Consider the following 16,003-nt stretch of genomic DNA (forward strand, 5'->3'; position numbering starts at 1 on the left):
AGAGATAGTCAAATCCAGATTGAACATCTAATGTACACAAATCATAGACCAGTCTTAAAGATTTATGTCAAAAGTCTGAGATAGAAAAGAAAGATGTTTCTAAACACCTCATTCATGAGGTGTATATTAAACAAATACAATTACTATAGTAAAGAATTTAGAATAAAATATTTTACATCATGACAACTGAATGAAATATTTCTTTCCAAAGTGGGTATTGCTTTCCTTAAAGAATTTAACCAAGTAAGAATATATATCTAAAATACAAATTAGAGTACTTAATAATTGTTGTTATTGTTAAGTGCCATCCAGTTGGCTCTGACTCTGTATAGAGTTTCCAAGGAGAAGCTGGTGAGTCTGAACTACCGACCTTGTGGTTCAAACCAACTTTGTAGTCCAGCACATTAACATACTTTCTGTTATTCCTAAATAAAAACTTTCCAGACTCAGATAGGCAGGGATAGATCAAATTCACCTTTTGCTGAATTTTCACATTCTTCTATACTAGAATAACTAATGCCAAGAGTTGTTGTTGTTAAGTGCCGTCAAGTCGGTTCCGACCAATAGCGACCCTGTACAGGGTTTCCGAGGGTGTAAATCCTTACGGGAGTAGAAAGCCTCATCTTTCTCCCGCGGAGCGGCTGGTAGTTTCGAACCGCTGACCTTAAGGTTTGCAGCCCGATTCGTGACCACTACGCTACCAGAGCTCCAAAGCCAAGAGAATGATGCTAAATTAAGAGAGCTGCCTGCTTTAAAACAGAGACTTTGAGAATTATTTTGTCCATTCAGTACAATAATAGTTTGAGAAGAATTTTTCTTAGTATTCTGATTAAATTTAGAATCTAGTAGTAGGTAGCATAATGAATATTAGTCTATAACCTGAGAAGAAACATCAAATTCTCTCAAAATACTATTAATTCATTGCTATCATTTATTCTTTAACTGCAATTAATCATGTTAAGGTCCATATGAGCATGTTTTTCCCACAAAGACTATATTAAAGATATATAAACCTACCACATTTTAAATTAATTCCAAAGGGGAAAACTTTCAAAAAACATAGCTAACTCTCATTTGATAAGGAAATAAGAACACTATATGCAAGTAAATGTTACTCAATATTCATTTAAGAAATATACTGTATCCTTAATTATTTACAAAAATGAAAGAACAGTCTATCTTAACATGAGTAAAAAAGTATTAGATTTTATGGAGAAAGAATACTGACAATACATTTGAGTGAAGAAAAAAGATTGGGAAAAGAAAAAAGGAAGAGATTTGAGCTTGGAAAATCATCCTGAACTCATTATAATAATAAATATTTAATACATTTTCAGCTCTTGTGGCTATATTTTAAAAATGGCTGGTCAATCATTAAAGAATCAATAACTTTTAAATTTAATATATCCTTGTATTTTATTCCTTAAAAAATTCTCAAAGGCTTACTACTGAAGTTGCTGTGAGGGTAGATCACATGTGACCTGGAAAACTCTGATTATTTGTTATAGTGTAATTTATTGTATGCATTAAACATATTTAAAGAAAGCATCTGACACAATTTTCTCACTGCCCAGGTCACTATACACATAAACACATGTATGCACACACGCAGATATATACAAGGGGGCTTCAACAAATTCTATTATCTTTTAATTCCATTTTTCCATGAACTTTTTGAAGCCTAGTATATATATGTACAATAGAAGCCAATAAGAATTGCTACAAAATCACCAAAACCTTTACTAAACAATAATATCAAAATGTGAACCTATTGCTTTTCGATATATTCTCTACCTACGTCTATATTCTTAGGATGGTGTTTCCATCTCTCTAACTCCGTGATGCATTAGAATTGTTTTGGTGAAGAATACTGAATATACCATGGACTGCCAGAAGAATGTACAAATCAATTTTACAAAAACTACAACCAGAATATTCCTTAGAAGCAAGAGTGGCAAGACTTGCAAGCACTAACTTTGCACATGTTATCAATAAAGACAAATCACTAGAAAATGACATCATGTTTGGTAAAATAGAGATTCAGAGAAAACAAGGGAAACCCTGAATGAGATTGGCACAATAGTCAGCATAATGAATTATCTCTTGAAGATGACACAGGATTAGCTAACAAAAGATAGGAGTTGGAGTCACCTAGACAGCATCACAAGTCCTGGGGTGGCTCTATAGGATAAGCACTGGACTGCTTCCACCAGGTTGGCAGTTCTAACTCACCAGTTGGAAGCCCTATGAGTTGGAACTGACCAACAATAACCAAACGCCGTTCTAAAAGAATTTTGTGTTCTTTGTTGTACACCATTTTAGCAACCTCAAAGGATTCAAATCATGCTCCCTTTCAATGCTCTTTGCAAAAAAAAAAGAAGTTTGAAGAGGCAAGATCAGGGATGGGGTACAGTTTCCCAATGAAATTCTCCTAGGAAAATCTTTCCATTCTTGAAGAATGAGCAGATGCATTGTAAAAGAAAAAAATCCTGGCCTTTTTTGCACTAACGCAGTTTTCCATTTTCTTAAAACTTCTTCATAATAGGTCCCTGTTATCATTCTATGTCCTCTGAGAAAATGTATTAAGATTATCTCTTTGGAGCCCCCCCAAAAATTTGCCATAACCTTCTGTACTGACCTCTGCCTTGAATTTAACTGGCCCAGTAGTTGATTCTTTGGAAGCCACTTTTTAAATTGCACCTTTTTAACAGGCACCCTAGTGAGAATAGGGAGTCCTGGTGTGGCACTGTGGGTTAATGTGCCAGACTGCAAAGCCATTTGAACTGCAAAGTCGACAGTTCAAGCTCACCAGCTACTCCTCAGAAACCCTACACAGGGTCACTATGGCCCAGATTCAACTCGACGGCACTTAACAAGAACAACAAGTGAGAATAAGGAGTACTGGTATGGTGCTGTAGGATAAGCACTCGACCACAACGTTGGTTTGAAATGCAAGGTCAGTGGTTCAGACCCACCAATCTCTCCTTGGACACCCTCTACAGAGTCAATACGAGTCAGAACCGAGTTGACAGCAATTAACAACAACAAATGAGAATACGACAAGTGTATTACTCAGTGAAACTGTCTGCAACCATCCACTTATAAATAAAGACATGTTTAAGCACATTCTGCTTGGAATAAAACCAAGGATGTATTCATTGGAACCCTAGTAACAATAATTTTAGCTTACCCTCAGGTGTGTGTATATGTATTGTGATCATGCCTGTATGTTCCAATGTGTGTGGCAGCATGCATATGAAGAGTAATCTTATTGAGTTTGCTTACTCATATAGACAACAGTATGCATATTTTCCAGTATATAAAATTTAAAATATTAATTTAGGAAACAGAAAGTGATATCATAGTAAAGTGTATGCTGATTAAGAATGAGACTGACTCATGAAAAGAAAATTAAAAATTCAAACCTAAAAAACACTACAAAAATCCAAGACCATACATAGGTTTCTAATGGAAAATACATTTGAAAAAAATTACAGATTGCCAGATTGGCAACAGATAAAATTTAATCATTAATCATGACATCACTTTGTCTTCTAAAATCTCTTCTATTTAAAACAAAAAAAAAAGTTATGCCATGTTACCAGGCCTCACAATGTGGATCACAATTTTTAGAAAGGGAGAAACTATGCTAGTATAAATCAGTTCTGAATTATAAATCCTTTGGAAATAATTACACCAATTATAAAGTTTTAAATTACACTCAGTACGGAAAACCAAATAAATACTCACAAAGAAGGATCTTGAACCAGATCTTTGAGATTTATCCCACTTCGATCTTCTGCAAGATTCCTAAAGCAACTATCACTCACTAAAACAGGAAAGGGAGAAAAAAAAAAAAAATTAATTAGTTTAAACAATATAATATGAGGGGTTTGGTATTGTGAATATGCATAGAAAGGAGAAGAATCTAAACCTTATTCAAGCTATTTTAAGTAATATAAAGTTTTAATTACTATTAGTTCAAGACTACTCATGATCTTTGAAAAGTCACAAAATCTCTCAAGGATTAATTTCCTTAAATATAAAACTATGAAATAAAATAAAATGATACACATAAACTAAATGGCTCAAAATGTTTCTTCAAGATTTAACATTTTGAAAACTGTAGTTAAGTGCTGTCAAGTCAGTTCAAACTCAGAACGACACTATTTTGGATTTTTGAGGTTGTAAATCTTTACAGGAGCAGAAAGCCTCATCTTTCTCCCAATGACAGGCTCCTGATCTTGTGGACTGAAAGATAAATGCTTATCTTTCACAGCCAGACATATACTTGCATACAGTAAATATACTGAAAAAACAATAGAAGAAAAAAAGATTTCTTATGTGAGCTGAGCCTGCTGATAGTTTTCCTTTCTGAGAGATTGCCACTTAGATTGTCTAAAACCATCAATTGTTGTTGTTGTTGTTAAGTGCCATGGCGTAGGTTCCGACTCATAGCGTCCCTGTACAGGGAGGGTTTCCGAGGTTGTAAATCTTTATGGGAGCAGAAAGCCTCATCTTTCTCCTGTGGAGCAGCTGGAGTTTTGAACTGTTGACTGTGAGATTAGCAGCCTGATTCGTAACCACTACGCTACCAGAGTTCATCATCAATTACTCATATGCAAATTCAAACTGAAGCTGAAGAAAATGAAAACAAGTCCACGAGAGCCAAAATATGGTCCTGAATATATCCCTGAATTTAGAGATCATCTGAAGAACAGACTTGATACATTAAACACTAAAGACCGAAGACCGGAAAAATTGTGGGATGACATCAAGAACATCATACAGGAAGAAAGCAAAAAGTCATTGTCTCTTGAGGAGACAAGAAGCAGAAAAAGTCAAAATGGATGTCAAAAGAGACACTGAAACTTGCTCTCCAGTGTAGAGATGCTAAAGCAAAAGGAAGAAATTAGGAGGTACAAGAGTGGAACAGAAAATTTCAAAGATCAGCTTGCGAAGATAAAGACAAATATTACAACAAAATGTACAAGATCTGGAATTAGAAAACCAAAAAGGAAGAACACACAGCATTTCTCAAGCTGGGGGAACTGATAAAAAAAATCAAGCCTCAACTTTCGTTATTGAAATATTCTCTAGGAAAATTACTGAATGATGCAGAAAGCATCAAGAGAAGATGGAAGGAATACACAGAGTCACTGTACCAAAAGGAAATGGTTAATGTTCAAATGTTTCAAGAGATAGCATATGATCAAGAGGCAATGATACTTGGCAAAGAACAAGGCACCAGGAATTGATGGAATAAAAACTGAAATCTTTCAAGAAAGTGAGGCAGCACAGCAGGCACTCACTCATCTCTGCCAAGAAATTTGGAAGACAAGTATCTGGCTGACTGATTGGAAGAGATCCATATTTGTGCCCTTCCAAAGGGAAGTGACCCAATGGAATGCAGAAATCATTGGACAATCTCTTTGATATCCTATGCGAGTAAAGTTTTGCTAAAGGTAATTAATACAGAAACAACTACAATCATATATTGAAAGAGAACTTCCAGAGATTCAAGCCGTATTCAGAAGAAGCCATGGAACGAGGGATATCATTGCTGATGTATGTGGATATTGGCTGAAAGCAGAGAATATGAGAAACATGTTTACCTGTGCTTTATCAACTAAGCAAAGGCTTTCGACTATGTGGATCATGACAAGCTATGAAAACATTGCTAAGTATGAGAAAGCAGTTGTTCGAACAGAACATGGGAACACTGAATGGTTTAAAATTAAAAAAGGTGTGTGACAAGGTTGTAGTCTTTCACCATACTTATTCAACCTGTATGCTGAGCACATAATCCGAGAAGCTGGGTTCTATGAGTTGTGGTGATGGAGGAGAATACTGAAGGTGCCATGGACTGCCAAAAGAACCAATAGATCTGTTTTGGAAGAAGTGCAGCCAGAGTGCTCCTTGGAGGCCAGGCTGGCTAAGCTTCGTCTCTCCTACTTTGGACATATTGTCTGGAGGAAACAATCCGTTGGAGAAGGATGTCATGCTGGGTAGGGTGGAGGGTCAGAGAAGAAGAAGAAGACCCCCAACGAGATGGATCAGCCAGGTGGCATCATTGATGGACTCGGGTGTGGCGGCGGTAGTGAGGTTGGCCCAGGATTGAACATTGTTTCGTTCTGCTGTGCATGGGGTCGCTATGAGTCGGTTCCGACTCGATGGCACCTGACATTCAACCTGTATGCTGAGCACATAATCCGAGAAGCTGGGTTCTATGAAGAAAAACATGGCATCAGGATTGGAGGAAGACTCCTCAACAACCTGCAATATGCAGATGATACACCCTTGCTTGCTGAAAGTGAAGAGGACTTAAAACATTTACTGATCAAGATCACAGAGCACAGCCTTCAGGATGTATTCCATCTCAATTTCAAGAAAACAAAAATCCTCACCACTGGACCAATAAACAACATTCTTATCAATGGAGAAAAGATTGAAGTTGTCAAGGACTTCATTCTTCTTGGATCAACTATCAACACATGGAAGCAGCAGTCAAGAAATCAAAGGACGTATTGCATTAGGCAAATCTGCTGTACAAGATCTTTTTAAAGTGTTGAAGAGCAAAGATGTAAGGTTGAGGACTACGGTGTGCCTGACCCAACCCATGGTATTTTTAATAACCTCATATGCATGTGAAAGCTGGACAGTGAATGACGAAGACCGTAGAAGAATTGATGCTTTTGAGTTATGGTGTTGGAGGAAAATATTGAAAGTGTCATGGGCTGCCAAAAGAACCAATAGATCTGTTTTGGAAGAAGTGCAGCCAGAGTGCTCCTTGGAGGCCAAGATGGCCAAACTCTGTCTCTTTGGACATATTGTCAGGAAGGACCAGTCACTGGAGAAGGATATCATGTTTGGTAGGGTAGAGGGTCAGAGAAAACGAGGAAGACCCCAACGAAATGGACTGGCCAAGTGGCAGCATCAATGGACTCAGCGTGGCAACAATAGTGAGGTTGGCCCAGGATCGGGCAGTGTTTCGTTCTGCTGTGCATAAGGTCGATATGGGTCGGTACCGACTCAATGGCAACCAACAACAACAAGGCTCGGAAAGAGGGGAGCTATAGGGGAAAAGAGAACCCAGCAGAACCCTTGATGGTTCATGGGCTGGCATGACAGACAGATTAGAATCTCAGGGAGTTATACACCATTTTCTTCCTGGGAAATTGGTTGAAGTGCTTGACTGCTAACTGAAAGGCCAATGATTTTAACCCACCAGTCGCTCTACAGGAGAAAAGACCTGGTAATTTACTCCCATAAAGATTTCGGCCTAGGAACCCCTATGGAGCAGTCTAATCTGTATTGTAGGATTGCTATGAATCAAAATTAACTCAGTGGTGTACAACAAAAAAGAATGGCACAGTGGACTGAATGGTTTTCTGTGTTAAAAGGCAGACAGTATTTTGTATAGCTGTGTGATGTTTAGGAGTCAAAGTCATGCTACAGCAGGTGTCACCTACAACATTCAGTGTAGTAATTCAACAGTTCTCTCCTCAGTATATATGGTCTTAACCAAAAAGACTCCTTTGGAGCCCAGAGGAAGCAAAAAAGGATAACAGGGCAAGAAAGGTACAGTAACACCTCACACAGTTTCATAACAAATATAAAGCCACCCTAGAAAGAAGAATCTTGTGCTTAAAAAATTTAAATGGGTAGACTATGTGTATCTACTGTAGTGTATCAACATTGGTGATTCCAACCCAACAGTCACTCCTGGAAAGCCCTATACAGGGTCCCTATGAGTTGGAACCAACTCAGTGGCACTAACAACAACAACAATAATAAAGTTGCCATCCACATACCACCTAGAGCAATTCTTGATTAAAATGAGATGACTTGTCCCTCATCATTTTCTTCTAATAGAGGACACTCAGGGAAAATAAATTTTACTTCAATATCTACTGTTCTATTGTAAATAATACTTAGCATACAGTAAAAATAAAAAATATGGAAAAGGGCAGGATATTCTAAGATAAAAAATAATAAACATGAGCTAGTCCAAAGATGAAACAACCTAAAAAACAAGGATTTTATAAAACCAATTTTTCCTTGGAAACCCTGTACAGGGTCGCTATAAGTTGGAACCAACTCAACAGCATTCAGTAACAACAACAAAGAGAAACAAAGAGAAAAAAATGTCACACTATATAAAAAGAAAATTTCAACAGGGAAGTAAAATATCTATAAAAAAATAATCAAATGATAATTTCAGAAATTTAAATTACTATATTTGAAATGGAATCCTGGTGTGTCACTGTGGATTAATGTGCTACATACACTGCAAAGTCAGTCTGAACTTCAAGGTTGGCAGTTCAAGTTCACCAGCCACTCCTCGAAAATCCTATACAGGGTCGCTATGGATTGGAATCGTCTCCATAGCACATGGCACTCAACAACAATATCTGAAATTAAGAATCCTGATGTGGTGCTGTGGGATAAAGCACTGGACTGCAAGGTCAGTTTGAACCACAAGGTTGATAGTTAAAACTTACCAGCCACTCCTTGGAAACCCTACACAGGGTTGCTATGCATGGGAACCGACTCAACTGCACTTAACAACAACAATATTTAAAATTAAGACTTCATTGGGTGAGTTTTACAGCAGATTTTAACACAATAGAAGACAGGTAAATAGACAAATAAAAATATGCACTCTGGCACAGACAGAAGAAAACAAAAAGAACAAAGCTTAGGAACCATTTGGGAACCAAGTAAGTTCAACATAATTGTAATTGCAATCCCAAAAGAATAGACAGTGAACAAGGGGGAAAGCAATCTTTTCAGAAAAAAAAGACTGGGAACATTCCAAAACTGATATAATACATTAACCTATTAACTCAAGTAATACATCAAACTCCACACTGGAAAATATTCAAAGAAAATCACACCAGCAGCCAAGACACTAAAAACCAGAGATTTCAAGAAAATCTTAAAAGTACCAAAGGGGAAAATCAGGAAACATTTTAAAGAAGAAACAATAAGATTGACACCTGAACTTACAAAAGAAACAATAGAAATCAGAAAATAATGGAATAATATGCCTAAAATGTGGGAGTAACACTGAGAACTAAAGTTTTTAATGTGATAAAACATCCATCCAAAATAAAAGTGAAATAAAACCAATTTTCATATACACCATATTTTTATATTTGTTAGTATACAGAAGATTAAGTGCCTACTTTATATTTCAAGAACAGATTAATTATATGCCTCTGAGAGACATTTCTAATCTACATAAAGAACAAAAAGAATATAGCATTCGTCTTGTCCATTTCCAAGATTCATTATATACTAACTATATTTTATTTCCTTTGAGAACACCTCAAAATTACTAGCTTTAAAGGCTCTAAATCTAGATCTGCATCTGACAGAAATGATAAAGTATACAATGGTTTAGTGAAAACATTTGAAGTGGAAAATGTTTGGATTCATTTTTATTAATGACATAGTAATATATCCTGGTTTTCACTTTTCAAATAAGTACAGTGATTGTGACTAATCAGATATTGTTTTCACTCTGTATTCAACAGAAACTGACCTCAATCTATTGATTTATGACAAAAATTCTGCTTTTCATAATTTTAACACAAATATTCTACATTACATCAATTTCTGGATGGGGTCAAACAGAGAAAAATAAATTGTTGACATGCAGTAAGAAAAGTTGGTTTCCAATTAAACTGAACAACAATAATTGAACATATAAAATATTATATCACAAAATTTGTTCTCATAAAGTTTCTTGCCAAATTTGGCAAGAGGTTAGTTACAAACTTCAAGAGCTTGGAAGTATTGGAGGCTTAATTAAAAATGGAATAAACCTTGCTCTTTCAAAGGCTTGCTAGTCAGCTATCTGTGAAATGAGTTTTACAAAAGAGCACTTTTTAAAAAAATGCATGCTCCATCCAAGTTTTAAGTTAAAAAAGGAGAGAAAAATCTGAAGAGTTAGAGTCTTAACAACAATAATGAAACTTTGCTTGCTTAATAGCGTGAAACCATTGCTTTTAAAAATTAAGATTTTTTTGTCAACAATGAAACAAACTTGTTCCCCCTTTAGAATTTAGTGATGTTACATTTTAAGAAGCTAGTGAACATTTTTTTCATATGTAAATCACATTAAAAGTCAATAATTTTTAGTCATAATATTTTTCTAAGTGTTTTTCCCAGAATATACCTACTAAAGGAATTACTATGCCTTTTCCTCTACTGATAATGAACATTCAATATATCAATAGATCATCACAAAACAGGAGAAATTACAACAAAAACATGTAATGTAGTCAAACTGCATAGCACTAACATGAAAATTATATACTTGCATCTGAATTTGGTTTATGTTGGCATAATAATTAATTTAGAAAATAAAGACTCTTTAGCAGAGTTCTAAGCTAATTATATGCCCTTTTCCATATATGTTTATCTCCAAGGTCTCTAATTAAGATAACAGTTGACCTTCACTATGTTCGAAGCACTTGGTGGTATTGTTAAGTGCCATCAAGTCAGTTGCTACTCATAGTGACCCTGAATAATGTTTCCAAGGAATGGCTGGTGAGTTTGAACCACCAACTTTTTGGTTAGCAGTTGAGGGCTTATCCTACAGCACCACACTAGGACTCTGTTCTAAGCACTATATATTCATTATTTCATTTAAATTAATATTATAGCTATTTATGGAATCCTGATGTGGCACTGTGGGTTAATGCGTCAGACTGCAAAGCCATTTGAACTGCAGGGCGGTGATTCAAGCTCACCAGCTGCTCCTCAGAAACCCTACACAGGGTCACTTTGGGTCGGAATTGGCTCAACGGTACTTAACAACAACATAGCTATTTATGTAACTGATACATGTTTTATTAAATCCTTATACAGTCGGCCCTCCATATCTTGGAGTTCCATATTCAAAAGTTCTGCAACTACATGTTGAAAATATTCAAAGGGGGGGAGAAGAAAACAAATATGAATATATATAGTTTGACAAAGATATTTATACATATGTATTTATGCTGTTGTTGTTGTGAAGTACCTTTGAGTCAGTTCCAACTCATACCGACTCTGTATAGGGTTTCTGAGGAGCAACTGGTGGAGTCAGACTGCTGACCTTGTGGTCAGCAGACCAATAACCTACCAGCTAACAGAATTCCATATGTATTTATATGTGCAGCAAATACATTCATGTATATATACAGCATACATGGGCAAAGTTATTAAAAACTTCTTGGTGGTGGTGGCCATGTACCATTGAGTCAGTCCCAACTCACAGCAACTCTGTATAAGGTTTCCAAGACTGTAAATCTTTATGGGAGCAGAAAGCCTCATCTTTCTCCCTCAGAGTAACTAGAATATTCAAACTGCAGATCTTGCAGTTAGTAGCCCAACTCATGATCCATTATGCCGCCAGAGTTCCTCGTTGTTGTTGTTAGGTGCCATCAAGTCGGTACCAATTCATAGCGACCTTATGCACAGCAGAATGAAACACTGCCTGATCCTGGGCCAACTTCACCATTGTTGCCATGCTTGAGCCCACTGATGCTGCTGCTTTGCCAATCTATCTCGCTGGGGGTCTTCCTCTTTTTGTGTGACCCTCCACCCTGCCAAACATGACATCCTTCTCCAGCAATTGGTCCCTCCTGACACTATGTCCGAAGTATGAGAGAAGACGTTTGCCCACCCTGGCCTCCAAGGAGCATGCTGGCTGCACTTCTTCAAACAAGATTTGTTGGTTCTGTGGACAGCTCATGGCACTTTCAATATTCTCCTCCAACACCATAACTCAAAGGCATCAATTCTTCCATGGTCTTCCTTATTCACTGTCCAGCTTTCACATGTATATGAGGATATTGAAAATACCATGGCTTGGGTCAGGTGCACCTTAGTCTTCAAGCTGACATCTTTGTTCTTCAACACTTTAAAAGTGCCCACCATGGATGACCCTGCTGGTATTTAAAATACCAGTGGCATAGCTTCCAGAATCACAGCAACTCACAAGCCACCACAGTACGACAAACTGACAGGGGTGTGGTGGACCAGAGTTCCTTAATTATAAGCAAATACCATGAGGAAATGAATTGCTGGGACTGAGGGCTGAAGATTAGTATAGTATAGTTCACAAAGACAGTGTTCTATATCCTACTTTGGAGAGTAGGGTCTTCAAAGCTTGTGAGTAGCCATCTAAGGCACAACAAACATTTTTCTTCACTCAGTTCACTAATTGCTGTTAACAACTGAATTTGAATTGTCTATAATTTTGAACCCTGATCATTCAGTCCCTCACTGCTCCATTATTTTAGCAATACCTAGTCAAGAGTCTCAGAGTGCTCCTCTATCAAAAACTTATTCCTTAAAAAAATAATAATAAATTCTTTAAAAAAAAAAAAAAATCGTAGTTGTTCAATACAAAATAATTCAAACTACATGAACTTTCTGTAATGGGATGGTATACCTGAAACATGAGTGCAAGGGAGAGAGAACAATAAAAATACAAACAAAATGAATAAACAACCTAAGTAAATTAGAAGCATAAAAAAAGAGTGAGAAACAAAGAGCAAACCTTTGCTCTTGATTATAAAACAAAACAAAATTAAAAACACCCAAAACTTATCTTGATACCAGTGATCCAGAAAACACAAAGTAAATGAACATGCTACAATTTTCACATAATAGAATGATAAAACTTTTTAAAGTCTAACAATAAGAAACCTTAGTGAACCATCACACATCTCTTTAGAGTAATAAATTGATGAGATCACTTTATTTAGAGAATTAAAAAAAAAAAAAAAGCAGTAACATGGAAAGCATTTCCATGCTATATGCCACCTATTGTATACCTAGGTATTTGTTGTTGTTGTTAGCTGCCATGGAGTCAATCCATGCACAATGGAACTAAAAGCTGGCCTATCTTGTACCATTCCCACAGTTAGTTTACCTGTGTAATCAATATGGTTTTCTTTGGCCGATTTTTGGAAATAGATCACAAGGCAGAGAAGAAGGAAGAAGGACTAATTGGCCATGAAAACCTCCGCTTCCACAATCCTGAGATCAGAACTAAGAGGTACTTGCCTGCCACTGCTGACCACTCTGAAAGGGATCACAATACGAGGTCATGCATAAAAGTGAAGAAAAACATCTAACAAAACTCCAAATCATAAAATTAAAAACTATTTTGAAAGGCCAGACTGGTCAGATCGAGACTGGTGGAATCCATCATCCTGTGGCTCAACTTTCAGCCAAACAATAAACGGGTCTACGAGGTAAAACAGGACTTTAAGCCTGGTATGGCACTGTAGTATAAGCACTCGACTACAAGGTCTGTTTGAACCGAAAGGTTAGCAGTTAAAATTCACCAGCCACTCCTTAGAAACTCTACACAGGGTTGCTATGGGTCAGAACTGACTAAACAGCACTTAACAAGAACAATAAGGTGAACAGTAACACCAGGGAGGTATGCACTCCTTTAGCACAGTCAATCATATGAAATCAAGAGGGCAAGGAAAAAGCACAAAAAGCATAAAACAGGAAAAAAGGACAAGCAGACATGGAAAACACAGGGAAGAAGCAGGAAGAATATGGGGAATGCAATCATTGTCACAAAACAAAATGTGTATGAATTGTAGGATGGAAAACCAATTTGCTTTGCAAACTTTCAAAACCACAATAAAACATTAAAAAATAAAATAAAAAAGCAATTAAATGGTCAAAGGAATCTCTCAAAGGTTAGGAGGCAGCAGTGAAGTGCTATTTACAAAATCCCCTACAGATGCTTAGAGACGACTATAATGTATTTTCTAAATCCCATTACTATGGGTTGTTCCGTCAGATGATTAGGACCCATATTATGAAAGACCTATTTGTTCTTATATAGAGAATGACATTTGTAATCTACCTGGCTCTGGTGGAAGGAGTGTCATGTAACAAGAAAATTTCTACCCTCACAAATCCATGTTTAACAGAAAAACATGGGAGAGAATTAATATTTATCATCTTGATGGAGGTGTTTCAGGTTTAAGATTATGAAAATGAAGCATTTAACTATTTGAAATTGGAAGAAGACAGTAAAAAACAGATTCAATTAAAAACGCATGCATTCTGATGAAGACAGGTAAAGACACAGGGAGGTGTGCAAGAGCTAAACAGGGATAGAGATAAATAGTGATCTATACACAACCTTGGAACCACAATGTTCTGTGTATAGACACATGGACAGAGACACAGGGTAAGAGAGGAAAAACTGGGATATATATTTATATTATCCCACAAATATTTAAGAGTTTGAAAGACAGTATTTGTACATGGGCAACCACAGGGAGGAAGCAGAACAACTGTTGTTCCCGGGAAGTGATTGCAATCATTGAAATGAAACAAAGTATGATTGGTTGAATGTAAAACTGATGTTCTTATCTGTAAACTTTCACTCAATTTACAAAAAAAAGTAAAAAAAAAAAAAATTCATTCTGTAGTTTGCAAATATCCAGTGAAATAAAATTCTAAAGTGAGGAGTAGCCCTATCAGAAGTATTAGTAATGAAAGTTTAAACATAAGTTTATAAAACAGAGACATTCTGATTTAATTCAAGGTTAGACTTCAGGCAAACAAAAAATATAAGCGCAACTTGTTTATTTGCTTGTTTCTGCTACTTTATTTTTATTATCCCAATCATTTTAATAATGCTATGGATAAAGGTGGAGTACTGGTGTGGTGCTGTAGGTTAATGCGGCCAGACTGCAAAGCCATTTGAACTGTAAGGTTGCCTGTTCAAGTTCACCAGCTGCTCCTCGGAAATGCTACACAATGCCGCTATAGGTTGAAATAGACTCAATGGCACTTAAAAACAACAACATGGATAAAGGTAATATGCAAAATGATCTACTGTGACCTTACTTTGCGATATGACAAAGAACTTATTTTGCAGACATCTGTCTAAATTTAAGATATCATAAGTTAATTACCCTCTCCTCAAATGCCTCATATAAAACAAGTTAAGATAAGAGGATGTTAATATCCCTTAGATCTTCTTTGAAAATAAGTACACACTGCCTGCCTACTGTGATGGTATCATAACTTCACCTTTTTTAGAGGATTACCCTTGGCTATTTGGAGCTTTGGAACCTGAAATTGCCTGGAAGATTATCCCATACACTAGGTAAGCTAATAACCAATGAGAGTGACTATGTACCAGTCATCATGCATCTAGGCAGAGTAACCTCCGAGACGTAATTTACCCTTGGATTTCCTCCTAGAATCAGGCTAGAGTTAAACTTATGAAACCAAACCTTAGTGAAGCTTTTTCCCAGTCCTTCTACTACTTCCTCGGGAGTGTGCTGGCTCCATATGATAAGCATTGAACAGCAAACCAAAACTCTTTGGGTCGAGCCTGCCAACCTTGCCACTGAAAAAGATGAGGCTTTCTGCTTCCCTGAAGATCCAGAGCCTTGGAAGCCCTATACTGGGTTGCTATGAGTCAGAACTGACTCAATGGCACTAAACAGCAACATACTATTTCCCTAACACTTATAGGTTTCTCCTAAAAGAACTCCCTAAACAAATCACATGCAAAACAATCACAATCTCAGGCTCGGCTTTGAGAAATCCTGACGTTATAAAGAAGGACAAAGGAAAGAGAGGGCATGAATGTGGGGTGGGGGAGAGAAGGAAAAAGACAAAGCAAGAAGCTGGGGTGGAGGAAGCAGGGAAGCAAGCAGATGGGATATAGGGAGCCGGGTGAAGGAGTGTGGAGAACGAGATGAGCAGGGGAAAAAAGAGCTGAGAAAGTGGAAGAGGGTCTGAGCAGAAGAGAAAAAGCAGGAGGAGGAGATGCTGAGAAGGACAAAGTCAGGACAAAAGAGATGCAGAGAAGAGGAAAAGAAAAACAGCAATGAAAAAGGGTGAAGAAGGGGCAAACAATAGGGAGCGAGAAGCAGGGAAGACAAAAGAATAGAGACAATAAGGGGATGTGATTAGTAGTGGAAAGCAAGGATATGAGAACAGAGAAAATGAA

The 16,003-nt window shown here is 36.9% G+C and overlaps 1 protein-coding gene across 1 annotated transcript in view; it reads right to left on the reverse strand.

Annotated features, from left to right (window-relative positions):
• Positions 1–3,818, reverse strand: part of LOC102813504 (gephyrin-like) — a 750,251-nt gene extending 746,433 nt beyond the window's left edge. Inside the window, exon 1 of the mRNA XM_006873064.1 lies at positions 3,751–3,818. The gene's annotated coding sequence lies outside the window, so the exon portion shown is untranslated. The remainder of the gene's footprint in view (positions 1–3,750) is intronic.
• Between the last annotated feature and the right edge of the window lie 12,185 nt (positions 3,819–16,003).

The sequence above is a fragment of the Chrysochloris asiatica genome, unplaced genomic scaffold (genome assembly GCF_000296735.1).
Source record: "Chrysochloris asiatica unplaced genomic scaffold, ChrAsi1.0 scaffold00221, whole genome shotgun sequence".
In the NCBI taxonomy this organism is placed as follows: Eukaryota; Metazoa; Chordata; class Mammalia; order Afrosoricida; family Chrysochloridae; genus Chrysochloris; species Chrysochloris asiatica.